Raw genomic sequence first — 13,629 nt, 5'->3', positions numbered from 1 at the left:
AAATACACGTATTTTGGTATGGCATTGATTTTAATTCAATGATGTATACATAAAAAAAAAGCATTAACAAAATTATCTTTTTTTATCTAATGTAATGTATACAATTCTTTTTTATATATCAAACTAGTCTCCTTATACTATATCTATTTAAATTCTCTATTTCAATTGGATTGATTTCAGTTATCAAAAAAATTAGATTTCGGATTTCTATCAAAAAATTAAAAATGAGTGTCATTCTAATTACTGATCAATAAAAATATCTATAAAAATCGAGGAGAAGGAAAAACTTATAATTTTTTATGGTAAATAAAGTCATTTATACCTGTTATTTCACAAGAAAAAATAGGAAAAAACCGGGGATTGGTTGAATTTCAAATATTCAAATTTACCAATAGAATACGAAGACTTACTTCACATTTTGAATTGCAACCGAAAAGACTACTCATCCCAAACAGGTTTACGTAAAATTTTGGGAAAACGGCAAAGATTACTGTCTTATTTGTCAAAGAAAGATGGAATACGGAATAAAAATTAATCAATCAGTTTAATATTCGGCAGTCACAAATTCGTTAAATTGAAGAGTAATTTTCAATTATTCGATTTATTAGATCTTGAATTTGGATTGAACTTTTTTTTTAAGCGATTCATAAAGAATAAATCGAGCAAAAACCTATGAATATCTCAACGAAAAGAAAGGACTTCATGATAGTCAATATGGGGCCTCACCACCCATCAATTGCACGGTGTTCTTAGACTTATTGTTACTCTAGATGTGAGGATGTTATTGATTGTGAACCGATATTGGGGTTATTTACACAGAGGAATGGAAAAAATAGCGGAAAACCGAACAATTATACAATATCTGCCTTATGTAACACGTTGGGACTATTTAGCTACAATGTTCACAGAAGCAATAACTGTAAATGGACCAGAACAGTTGGGAAATATTCAAGTACCTAAAAGAGCCAGCTATATCCGAGTAATATGTTGGAGTTAAGCCGTATAGCTTCTCACCTACTATGGCTAGGACCTTTTATGGCAGATATTGGTGCACAAACACCTTTTTTTCTATATTTTCAGAGAAAGAGAATTAATATATGATCTATTTGAAGCTGCCACAGGTATGAGAATGATGCATAATTTTTTTCGTATCGGAGGGGTAGCGACTGATCTACCTTATGGTTGGATAAATGTTATGATTTCTGCGATTATTTTTTAACAAGTATTGCTGAATATCAAAAACTTATTACGCGAAATCCTATTTTTTTAGAACGGGTTGAGGGCGTCGGTGTTGTTGATGTAAAAGAAGTTATTAATTGGGGTTTATCAGGACCGATGCTTCGGGCTTCCGGAATACAATGGGATCTACGTAAAGTGGATAATTATGAATGTTACGAAGAATTTCATTGGGAAGTTCAATGGCAAAAAGAAGGAGATTCATTAGCTCGTTATTTAGTTCGAATTGGTGAAATGATAGAATCCATAAAAATTATTCAACAGGCTTTGGAAGGACTTCCCGGCGGTCCATATGAAAATTTAGAAATCCGCTGCTTTGATAGAGAAAAAGAGCCAGAATGGAATGAGTTTGAGTATCGATTTATTAGTAAAAAATCGTCTCCGAGTTTTGAATTGCCAAAACAAGAACTTTATGTAAGAGTTGAAGCCCCCAAGGGAGAATTAGGGATTTTTCTAATAGGGGATCAAAATGGTTTTCCTTGGAGATGGAAAATTCATCCGCCCGGTTTTATAAATTTGCAAATTCTTCCTCAATTAGTTAAAAGAATGAAATTGGCCGATATTATGACAATACTAGGTAGCATAGATATTATTATGGGAGAAGTTGATCGTTGAAATGATAATTGATTTAACAGAAATACAAGATATACATTTTTTTTTCAGATTGCAATTTTTGAAAGAGATATATGGAATTCTTTGGGTATTTGTGCCTATTTTTATTTTGATATTAGGAATTACTATAAGTGTACTAGCAATTGTATGGTTAGAAAGAGAAATATCTGCAGGGATACAACAGCGTATTGGACCTGAATACACCGGTCCTTTTGGAGTTCTTCAAGCTCTAGCAGACGGAACAAAATTACTTTTTAAAGAGAATCTTATTCCATCTAGAGGAGATATTCGTTTATTTAGTTTCGGCCCATCTATCTCAGTCATATCCATTATAATAAGCTATTCAGTAATTCCTTTTGGCTATAACTTTGTTTTATCTGATCTGAATATTGGTGTTTTTTTATGGATTGCTATTTCGAGTATTGCCCCCATTGGACTTCTTATGTCAGGATATGGGTCAAATAATAAATATTCCTTTTTGGGTGGTCTACGAGCAGCTGCTCAATCAATTAGTTATGAAATACCATTAACTCTATGTGTGTTATCGATATCTCTATGTGTGCTTCGTTGAGACATAAATTTTTTGATACTATTTCTTATAAGCCTCTCCTTATATTTAAAGTACAAAAAGAATCTATAAAGAATATATATATATTCTTTTCGCATTTGGATTGAATAATTGAATCAGATAGTTATATGAGTGCAATAAAACAGCTTTTTTTGAATATAATTTATAGAATACTCTATTACTTATAGAGAAAGTATGATGATTTCAAATTGCAGTAAAAATATTGAGTCTAATTTTCTATGTATAAGAATAAGGTGAAAAAATCAATGAAATTCTAGAATTAGATTCTATATATTATATTCTATGTATAGAAGTGGTTGTTTTTCCCAAGATTTGTTGATTAGTAATCCTGTCTTGAAGCGGACGCAAAAGACCAACCTTTTTCAAATTTTCAATATCATTTGTATGAATTAGCATACATATATTAACAAAATTAAAAAAAGGCATTAATATAATAAAAAAAATTAATGGATGGCTAGAAACACCAAAATACACAAAAGATTAGTAACGTATATTTCTTTTTTAAATTATCCAATTTATGTATAATATAAAAAGAATACTAATGCGGGACTTGAAGTTGGTAGAAAAAATAAGGCAGTACTCCCCCCCAATTCCGATCTAGAGTATACTTCCATCCATTGATTGAATAAATAACTATCAGGAACGAAATAATCCTTTAATTTTTTGAAGTCCCCTTTTGCTTGCACAAAATGGAATAAGATAAGAGGTAAAAGTGATCTCCTTTTTCTTTTTTGTCTTATATACTCCATATTTATGGAGATAATCATAATTTAAAAAAAGAACATCTAATTATTTTTCGGAATCGAAAATGATGTGGGAGTTCTTGATAATTTTAAAAGAGTATTTTATGCAAAAATGAAATTAAGTTATTACTCAACAAATTTAATTTTGAATTTTTTAAAGGATGAGATCAATTCAGAAGTACCTTTTGTATTTTTTATTTATCTAAAGAAATTCAATAAATGTGCAAATGTTTTTATTTTTTAAATAAGTGTGTATTCATTTAAAAATTTTTTTTAGAACAGACAGAATTCCATGGGTCTAATTCAGAACCGTCCGAGAAAATAGAATCTTATCTATCTTAGGGATATATCAAGGGAGAAATAATTGGCCGGGTTCTTATATTTTTTTAAGGCTTTAAAGGAGCCGTATGAGATGAAAATCTCATGTACGGTTCTGTAATAGAGATGGTAACAGTAATGTCATCACCGACTAGGATTATCTAACAGTTTAAGTACAGTTGATATAGTTGATGCACAATCCAAATATGGTTTTTGGGGATGGAATTTGTGGCGGCAACCTATGGGTTTCCTCGTTTTTCTAATCTCTTCCCTAGCAGAATGTGAAAGATTACCTTTTGATTTACCAGAAGCGGAAGAAGAACTAATAGCGGGTTATCAAACCGAATATTCCGGTATCAAATTTGGTTTATTTTATGTTGCTTCCTATTTAAACCTATTCGTTTCTTCCTTATTTGTAACAGTTCTTTATTTTGGTGGTTCAAATTTCTCTATTCCGTACATCTTCGTTTCTAATTTTTTTCAAATAAATAAAACATACGGAGTTTTTGTAACGATAATTGGTATCTTTATTACACTAGTTAAAACTTATTTATTCATATTCGTTTCTATCACAACAAGATGGACTTTGCCTAGGCTACGAATAGATCAATTATTAAATCTTGGGTGGAAGTTTCTTTTACCCATTTCTCTTGGTAATCTATTATTAACAACGTCGTCTCAACTGTTTTCACTGTAAAAAAAATGTGGACCTTCTATATTCAAAATTCAGAACTTGTTTTAAACAAGAGAAAGAAAAAAAATATTCAGAGCTATTCACGATATGTTCCTTATGGTAACTGAATTCATAAATTATAGTGAACAAATAATACGAGCTGCTAGATATATTGGTCAAGGTCTCATGATTACCTTATCTCATGCAAATAGGTTACCCGTAACTATTCAATATCCTTATGAAAAAATAATCTCATCAGAACGTTTTCGCGGTCGAATACATTTTGAATTTGATAAATGCATTGCTTGTGAAGTATGTGTTCGTGTCTGTCCTATAGATCTACCCATTGTTGATTGGAAACTAGAAACTGATATTCGAAAAAAACGGTTGCTTAATTACAGTATTGATTTTGGAATCTGTATATTTTGTGGTAACTGTATTGAGTATTGTCCAACAAATTGTTTATCAATGACCGAAGAATATGAACTTTCAACTTATGATCGCCACGAATTGAATTATAATCTAATTGCTTTGGGTCGTTTACCAGTATCAGTAATTGATGATTATACAATTCGAACAATTCAAATAAAATGATTTCAAAATTCTTCACAAAAATAATTGAATTTCTCTATATATAGAATAAAAAAAAAGATATTCTATTTTTTTGAAATGACTCTTTGGCATAAAGAAAAGAATGAAATTCCATTGATTCTATAACAACTGTACCTAATAACAATTCACATATCTTATCTTAGGATTTGGTGAATTTCTATGCACAGATAATTTTCGTATTTAACAATGTTTTTTCCTGGTCATATCAATAAGGTCATGAAATTTCTATTTATCTTTTATTTTACATATAATGGATTTGTCCGAATCGCTACATGATTTTATTTTAATCTTTCTTGGATCAGGTCTCATATTAGGAAGTCTAGGAGTAGTATTCTTTACGAATCCGATTTTTTCTGCTTTTTCATTGGGACTAGTTCTTGTTTGTGTATCTTTATTCTATATTTTATCAAACTCCCATTTCGTAGCTGCCTCACAGCTACTTATTTACGTGGGCGCTATAAATGTTTTAATAATATTTGCTGTGATGTTTATGAATGGTTCGGACTATTACCAAAATTTTCGTGTTTGGACCGTTGGGGATGGAATTACTTTGATGGTTTGTACCAGTATCTTTCTTTCACAAATAACTACTATTCTAGAGACATCATGGCACGGAATTATTTGGACGACAAGACCCAATCAGATTTTAGAGCAAGATTTGATAAGTACTAGTCAACAAATTGGAATTCATTTATCAACAGATTTTTTTCTTCCATTTGAACTAATTTCAATAATTCTTTTAGTTGCTTTAATAGGTGCAATTTTTGTGGCTCGCCAATAAGAAAGTTTTCGAACTAATAAAATAATATAAATTACATTTTGTTAGAATTTATTACATTTCTTTTTTGTTGAATTATATGTTAAGGAAAAAGAATATTTATGTATAAAGTATAAAATCTTTTTGCAAATACTTGATTTTGTTGTAGACTTATTATGTTAGGCAATAAAATCCGTTGAATTCATATTCATATCGAAATGAATAAAAATTGAAAAGGAGTTGGTCAATGATATTCGAGCATACACTTGTTTTGAGTGCTTATTTATTTTCTATAGGTATCTATGGATTGATCACGAGCCGAAATATGGTTAGAGCCCTTATGTGTCTTGAACTTATACTAAATGCAGTTAATATAAATCTCGTAACCTTTTCTGATTTTTTTGATAGGCGGCAACTAAAAGGAAATATTTTTTCAATTTTTGTTATAGCTGTTGCAGCCGCTGAAGCAGCTATCGGACCAGCTATTGTTTCCTCAATATATCGTAATAGAAAATCAACCCGTATCAATCAATCAAATTTGTTGAATAAATAGTATTATTCATAAAAAAAAGTCTAATTTTGAATAGTGTGTACTATATAATCCATTCAAATTAGCAGAAATGATATATCCTTTTTAATCATGTTTGCGTTTGCGAAAACAAAGATAAGAAATCAAAGTATCTTGGTTCTATTCTCTTATTAGTTATTAATCTATAAATATATTTTTAGTAGCAAAATTCTTATAAATCATTGATTCATCTGGTATATAATATAGATATATATATATAGATATATATATATCATATATAGATATATATAATTGGTTTACCAATTTACTAGATTGAAAATGTTGAATTTTTGATGTTCAAGGATTATGTTCCAATGTCACATTCAGTAAAGATTTATGATACATGTATAGGATGTACTCAATGTGTACGAGCCTGCCCAACAGATGTATTAGAAATGATACCTTGGGACGGATGTAAAGCTAAACAAATTGCTTCTGCCCCAAGAACAGAGGACTGTGTTGGTTGTAAGAGGTGTGAATCCGCCTGTCCGACGGATTTCTTAAGTGTTAGAGTTTATTTATGGCATGAAACAACTCGAAGCATGGGTCTAGCTTATTGATACGTTTCAAAAAGAACCGCATACAAGTACTTTTTTTTACTGGCAAAAACCCGGGCTCAAAATAAAAAAATATTTTGAGCCCGGGTTTTTGTAGTCTAAGTATATCTTATTTTTATCACGAATTATTTTCCTTGGTTAACAACAGTTGTAGTTTTGCCAATAGTCGGAGGTTCTTTAATTGTCTTATTTCCCCATAAAGGAAATAAGACAATTAAATGGTATACTTATTGTATATGTTTCATAGATCTCCTTCTAATAACCTATGTATTTTGTTATCATTTCGAATTAGATGATCCACTAATCCAATTGACAGAAAATTATAAATGGATCCATTTTTTTGACTTTTACTGGAGATTCGGAATAGATGGACTCTCTCTAGGACCCCTTTTATTAACGGGATTTATCACTACGTTAGCTACGTTATCAGCTCAACCGGTTACTCGAGAATCTAAATTATTCTATTTTCTAATGTTAGCAATGTATAGTGGTCAACTAGGAACATTTTCTTCTCAAGACATTTTACTTTTTTTCATCATGTGGGAATTAGAATTAATTCCCGTTTATCTACTTTTATCTATGTGGGGTGGAAAAAAAACGTTTGTATTCAGCTACAAAGTTTATTTTGTACACTGCGGGAAGTTCTGTTTTTTTATTACTGGGAATTCTGGGTATGGGTTTCTATAGTTCTAATGAACCAACATTAAATTTTGAATCATTAACTAATCAATCATATCCCGTGGCACTGGAAATAATCTTCTATATGGGATTTCTTATTGCTTTTGCTGTCAAATCACCAATTATACCCTTACATACATGGTTACCTGATACCCATGGAGAGGCGCATTACAGCACTTGTATGCTTTTAGCCGGAATATTATTAAAAATGGGAGCATATGGGTTGGTTCGAATTAATATGGAATTATTATCTCGCGCTCATTCTATATTTTGTCCCTGGTTAATGTTATTAGGTTCCATTCAAATAATCTATGCAGCTTCAACATCTCTTGGTCAACGCAATGTAAAAAAAAGAATAGCTTATTCCTCGGTCTCTCATATGGGTTTCTTAATTTTAGGAATTGGTTCTATAAGCGAGACAGGGCTGAATGGGGCTATTTTACAAATAATCTCTCACGGATTTATTGGTGCTGCCCTTTTTTTCTTGGCGGGAACTAGTTATGATAGACTACGTCTTCTTTATCTCGACGAAATGGGTGGAATGGCTATCCCAATGCCAAAAATATTCACGATTTTCACTACCTTATCGATGGCTTCTCTTGCATTACCGGGCATGAGCGGTTTTGTTGCAGAATTTATAGTATTATTGGGAATAATTACCAATCAAAAATATCTTTTCATCACAAAAATACTCATAACTTTTGTAACTGCAATTGGAATGATATTAACTCCTATTTATTTATTATCTATCTTACGTCAAATGTTTTATGGATACAAGCTTTTTAATAAACAAAATTCTTATTTTTTTGATTCGGGGCCACGAGAATTATTTATTTCAATTTCTATCCTTATACCCGTAATAAGTATTGGCATTTATCCAGATTTTATTTTTTCAATTTCGGCTGACAAGGTTGAAGCTATTCTCTCTCATTTTTTATAGATAGTTTTTGGGAATAAATGAAAAAGAAAAAATAGAAATCAATCCGATGCACAATAAAAAAAAATGGATTTCTTTTTGTATTTTCTTAATTACATAAAAATGAAATTGAATTCTAATTGAATATTTTTGTTGTTTGTGAGAACCCCTTGAATCAATATTACATTACTTGATTCAATGGGGTCTTAATCATTTTATTGGGAGTTTTTTTTCTTATTCTATAGAATGTTCCCAATATTTGTGAATTTTTTTAAATTAATTAGGTGTAAATGAACCATAACTATGTAGTCCTATTCCTAAAAGATTTATCCCTAAATAACATATCCAAATTATAAGAAAGCCTATGGAGGCCACTATTGAAGAATTTCTATATTCCAATTTTTTATTTTTTCTAGTATGTAAATAAATTGCGAAAATAGTCCAAGTAATAAAAGCCCAAGTTTCCTTTGGATCCCAATTCCAATATGATCCCCATGCCTCATTAGCCCATACTGCTCCAGATATATTACCTATTGTTAAAAAGATAAAACCTAGACTAATAGTACGGTAACCCCAACGATCCAATTGTTGAATAAATTGATATCTATAATAATTTCTATAAGACGAATAAAACGGAAAAGGAGTTTGTTGTAAAATATTCTTTTTATCATTCATATTCATATATTTGATTTCAGCAAAAGAAAAGGATTCATTAAAAAAAAACAAAGTCTTGCTTTTACCAAGAATTTGTATGAGTTCTTGAAATGTAATGACTAAAATAGCCACTGATATTAATGATCCACATAAAAGAGTTGTATAACCCAATATCATCATACTTACGTGCATCATTAACCAATGGGACTGTAAAGCAGGCACTAATTTTAAGGATTCATGCATTTCGGTTAAAAGACCCGAAGTAGCAAAGCCTTGGGTAAAAAGAATACTTGGTGTTATTATTGTATTGAAATAGTCATTTTTTTGTTTTTTGAAGCAAAGAACCATATAAAAGATAGAAAAAGTCCATGAAAGAAATATTAATGATTCATATAAATTACTAAATGGTAAATGGCCTGAAAAAATCCAACGAGTAACTAACAATCCTGTGATACAAAAAAAGGTTATTATCATGCCTTTTTTGAACAAATTGTATAATCCTATGATTTCATTGCCTAATAATAAGGTTATCAAATGAATTGAAATTAAAATAGATACGACCGAAAAGGATATATGAGTTAATATATGCTCTAAAGTGGAAAATACCATATAGAATGAAAAAATAGAAATACTTGGAATAGAAATAATAATTCTTTATAGGAACTTTTTTTTAGAAGATAAGATGCCGCTACTCGGACTCGAACCGAGATGCTCTAGCACTGCTTCCTAAGAGCAGCGTGTCTACCAATTTCACCATAGCGGCTGACTCGAAACCATAATAACCCAATTTTAGTCAATTGTCGAGATTCAAAGAATCAATTAAAACACAATATTTGTTTACTAAACATTCAATAAAATAATTTTAAAGAATTCTATTAGAATCTATTAAATATAGAATGTAAATATCATAATATAGAATGTAAATATCCTAAATTCATAACTGAATCTTATATTCTATATCAATTTTATATTCATATTTTTGTATTTAAAAAAGAGTCGTTGAATCCAGTTAATTGAAATTATTCTAACGTTTATATTTGTTACAGAAAAAGCTTTTTGAATTCCCCGTAAAAATAGATTGCCCTAATGAAAAAGCTTTTAATGCTGTAAAATATCCCTTCTTTTTCCATAAAGTGTTCCGAATAAGTTTTTTTGATATAGACGTGCGCTTTTTTGGAACTGCCATAGAATTAGTATAGTTTTTTATTGTTATAGAATTTTATGTGAAAGACATTTTGCGGTAAATGAAAATTAAGTTTATCTCTAATTAGACATATATTTTATATATTTGAATTTCCATTTTTGTTTTTATTATATTTATAATAAGAATATAATACTTTTTAGAAAGTTTTCCCCAAATCGCTATTTCTTATTGTAATAAAAACTTAATTAGTTAAGTTAAATTTAATGAACTAAACCAATGTTCAAAAAATATTGTCCAAAGAGTCAGAATAATGAATAATCGATTATTCTATTTTATTAAATTCTATCTTTCTTTGTTATTAACCGAAACCATTCCTTTACTTTACAAAAAAGATAAAAGAAAAACCTAAGAAACCAAATTCATTAGAATCCTAATTTTTTTTCTTTATTGTATGGAATATACACATCAATATTCATGGATCATACCTTTTATTCCATTCCCAGTTCCGATGTTAATAGGAGTGGGACTTCTACTTTTTCCCACTGCCGAAAAATATTCGCCGTATTTGGGCTTTTCCTAGTATCTTATTGTTAACTATAGTTATGATTTTTTCGCTTGATTTGTCTATTCATCAAATCAAGAATAGTTTGTTTTTTCAATATGTATGGTCTTGGACCATAAATAATGATATTTCTTTAGAGTTTGGGTACTTGATCGATTCACTTACTTCTATTATGTCAATATTAATTACTACGGTTGGCATTCTCGTTCTTATTTATAGTGATAATTATATGTCTCATGATCAAGGATATTTGAGATTTTTTGCTTATCTTACTCTTTTTAATATTTCAATGTTGGGATTAGTTACTAGTTCGAATTTGATACAAATTTATTTTTTTTGGGAATTAATTGGAATGTGTTCTTATTTATTAATAGGCTTTTGGTTCACCCGCCCTATTGCGGCAAATGCTTGTCAAAAAGCATTTGTAACGAATCGTGTAGGGGATTTTGGTTTATTATTGGGAATTTTAGGTCTTTATTGGATAACGGGTAGTTTGGAATTTCGGCATTTGTTTCAAATTATAAATAATTTGATTTCTAAAAATGAAATGAATATTTTTTTTTTTACTCTGTTTGCCCTCTTGCTATTTTGTGGCTCAGTTGCAAAATCTGCCCAATTTCCTCTTCATGTATGGCTACCCGATGCTATGGAGGGACCTACTCCAATTTCTGCCCTTATACATGCTGCTACTATGGTAGCCGCTGGAATTTTTCTTGTGGCTCGTCTTTTTCCTCTTTTCATAGTGCTACCCAAAATAATGAACGCAATAGCTTTTATAGGTATAATAACAGTAATATTAGGAGCTACTTTAGCTATTGCTCAAAAAGATATTAAGAAAAATTTGGCCTATTCTACAATGTCTCAATTGGGTTATATGATGTTAGCTTTGGGTATGGGATCTTATCGAGGTGCTTTATTTCATTTGATTACTCATGCTTATTCAAAAGCATTGTTGTTTTTAGGATCTGGATCCATTATTCATTCAATGGAAGCTCTTGTCGGATATTCTCCAGCTAAAAGTCAAAATATGGTTTTTATGGGCGGTTTAACAAAACATGTACCAATTACAAAAACTTTTTTTTTAGTGGGTACACTCTCTCTTTGCGGTATTCCACCCTTTGCCTGTTTTTGGTCTAAGGATGAGATTCTTAATGATAGTTGGTTGTATTCACCAATTTTTGCAATAATAGCTTGTTCTGCAGCAGGATTAACTGCATTTTATATGTTTCGAATTTATTTACTTGTTTTTGAGGGATATTTAAACGTTCATTTTTTGAATTTTAATGGAAAAAAAAATAGTTCATTCTATTCAATATCTTTATGGGGGAAGAAACAAGTAAAACTTAAAAGAAAAAACGAAAATTTTTTCTTAGTTTTACTAAAAATAAAAAAGAATGAAATAACTTCTTTTTTTATCCGGAAGAGATATCTACATCGCGTTAATCAAAATATTAAAAATATAAAACATCTTGTTTTTGGTATTATGCATTTTGGCACTAAAAAAACTGCTTGTTTATATCCTAATGAATCTAACAATACTATGCGATTTTCTATGCTTATTTTAGCGCTCTTTACTTTATTCGTTGGTGCTGTAGGAATTTCTTTCAGTCAAGACGGAATACATTTGGATATTTTATCAAAATTGTTAATTCCGTTTATAGATCTTTTACATAAAGATTCAGAAAATTTTATGAATTATTATGAATTTTTCACAAACGCAACTTTTTCTTTGAGTTTCACTTTTTGGGGAATATTTCTAGCGTCTTTTTTTTACAAATCGGTTTATTCCTATTTAAAAAATTTGAATTTATTAAATTTATTTGAAAAAAGTTTTCTTAAAAAAAATGTTGCCGATCATTTTCAAAATATCATATATAATTGGTCGTATAATCATGGTTATATAGATCTTTTTTATGAAAAATCTTTAATTGCTAGTATCAGAAGATTAGTGAAATTAAATTCTTTTTTTGATAAAAAAAGAATTGATGGAATTACGAATGGAATAGGTATTACAAGTTTTTTTCTAGGAGAAGCTATCAAATATGTGGGGGGGGGGCGAATAGCTTCGTATATATTATTGTATATTCTAGATATATTAATCTTTCTAGTAATTTTATTGTTACATCGAAACAAATAAATATTGATGAATCTCATGAATATGGAACTCGGTAAGAAAAGGGGATTTAAAAATTGAAAAAGAAGATTCTGAAAGAATCTTCTTTGAATACTAAAATTACGTATTGAATTTGGATTCTTGTATCCATAATTCAAAAAGTTTTTTTGACTATTGCCGAAGAACTGAAATAAAAGATAGGGTATAGCTATGACAGTTATTGTATGGGGTCTACCCAATGCTAAATGCAAAGGCGCATAATAGATAGACATGAACATTATGAGCTGTCCCGTAATAAACCCAGTTGTTGCTGCTATTTTCTTCTCGGTTCCTTCTTCCACAAGTCTAGCTCGAAGAAGGAAGAGATAAGAGGGCCCTATGGAAAATGTGGTCATAAATCCATAATAGAGTCCGACCACAACTATCGAATTCATTATCTTCATGCATAAGAATACTAGATTCTCCAGTATAAAAGATTGAAAAATCATCTCAAACCTCTCTTTTTCTTTTCTATTGCAATTTTTGGATTATTATATAACGATTTTTCAATTTTCAATTTTGCATAATTTTCCATTTATAGAAATAGATAGACTAGAAATAGAAACGACATCTCTTATCTCAATAACACCAAAGATAGGGATATTAAATGAATGGAATTAGTTTATGGATGTAATATAATGAAATAGAGCCAGTTTGAGGTTCCCTATGAAATGAGGCATGGAAGGGAGCCGCTGTGAAGAAATTTGACGAGTTACGAAGGAAACTTCGAGTTCCTATTGGTCATGGGTTGAGAACGGGAATTGAACTCTATGAGATCGAATTTCCCGTTGTTCCTCAGTAGCTCAGTGGTAGAGCGGTCGGCTGTTAACTGACTGGTCGTAGGTTCGAATCCTACTT

Source organism: Vigna unguiculata, chromosome 4 (assembly GCF_037176805.1).
Source record: "Vigna unguiculata cultivar grain cowpea cultivar isolate G323 ecotype 2 chromosome 4, ASM3717680v1, whole genome shotgun sequence".
Classification (NCBI taxonomy): domain Eukaryota; kingdom Viridiplantae; phylum Streptophyta; class Magnoliopsida; order Fabales; family Fabaceae; genus Vigna; species Vigna unguiculata.
The sequence above is the reverse complement of the archived record's forward strand: the minus strand, read 5'-3'. Positions refer to the sequence as shown.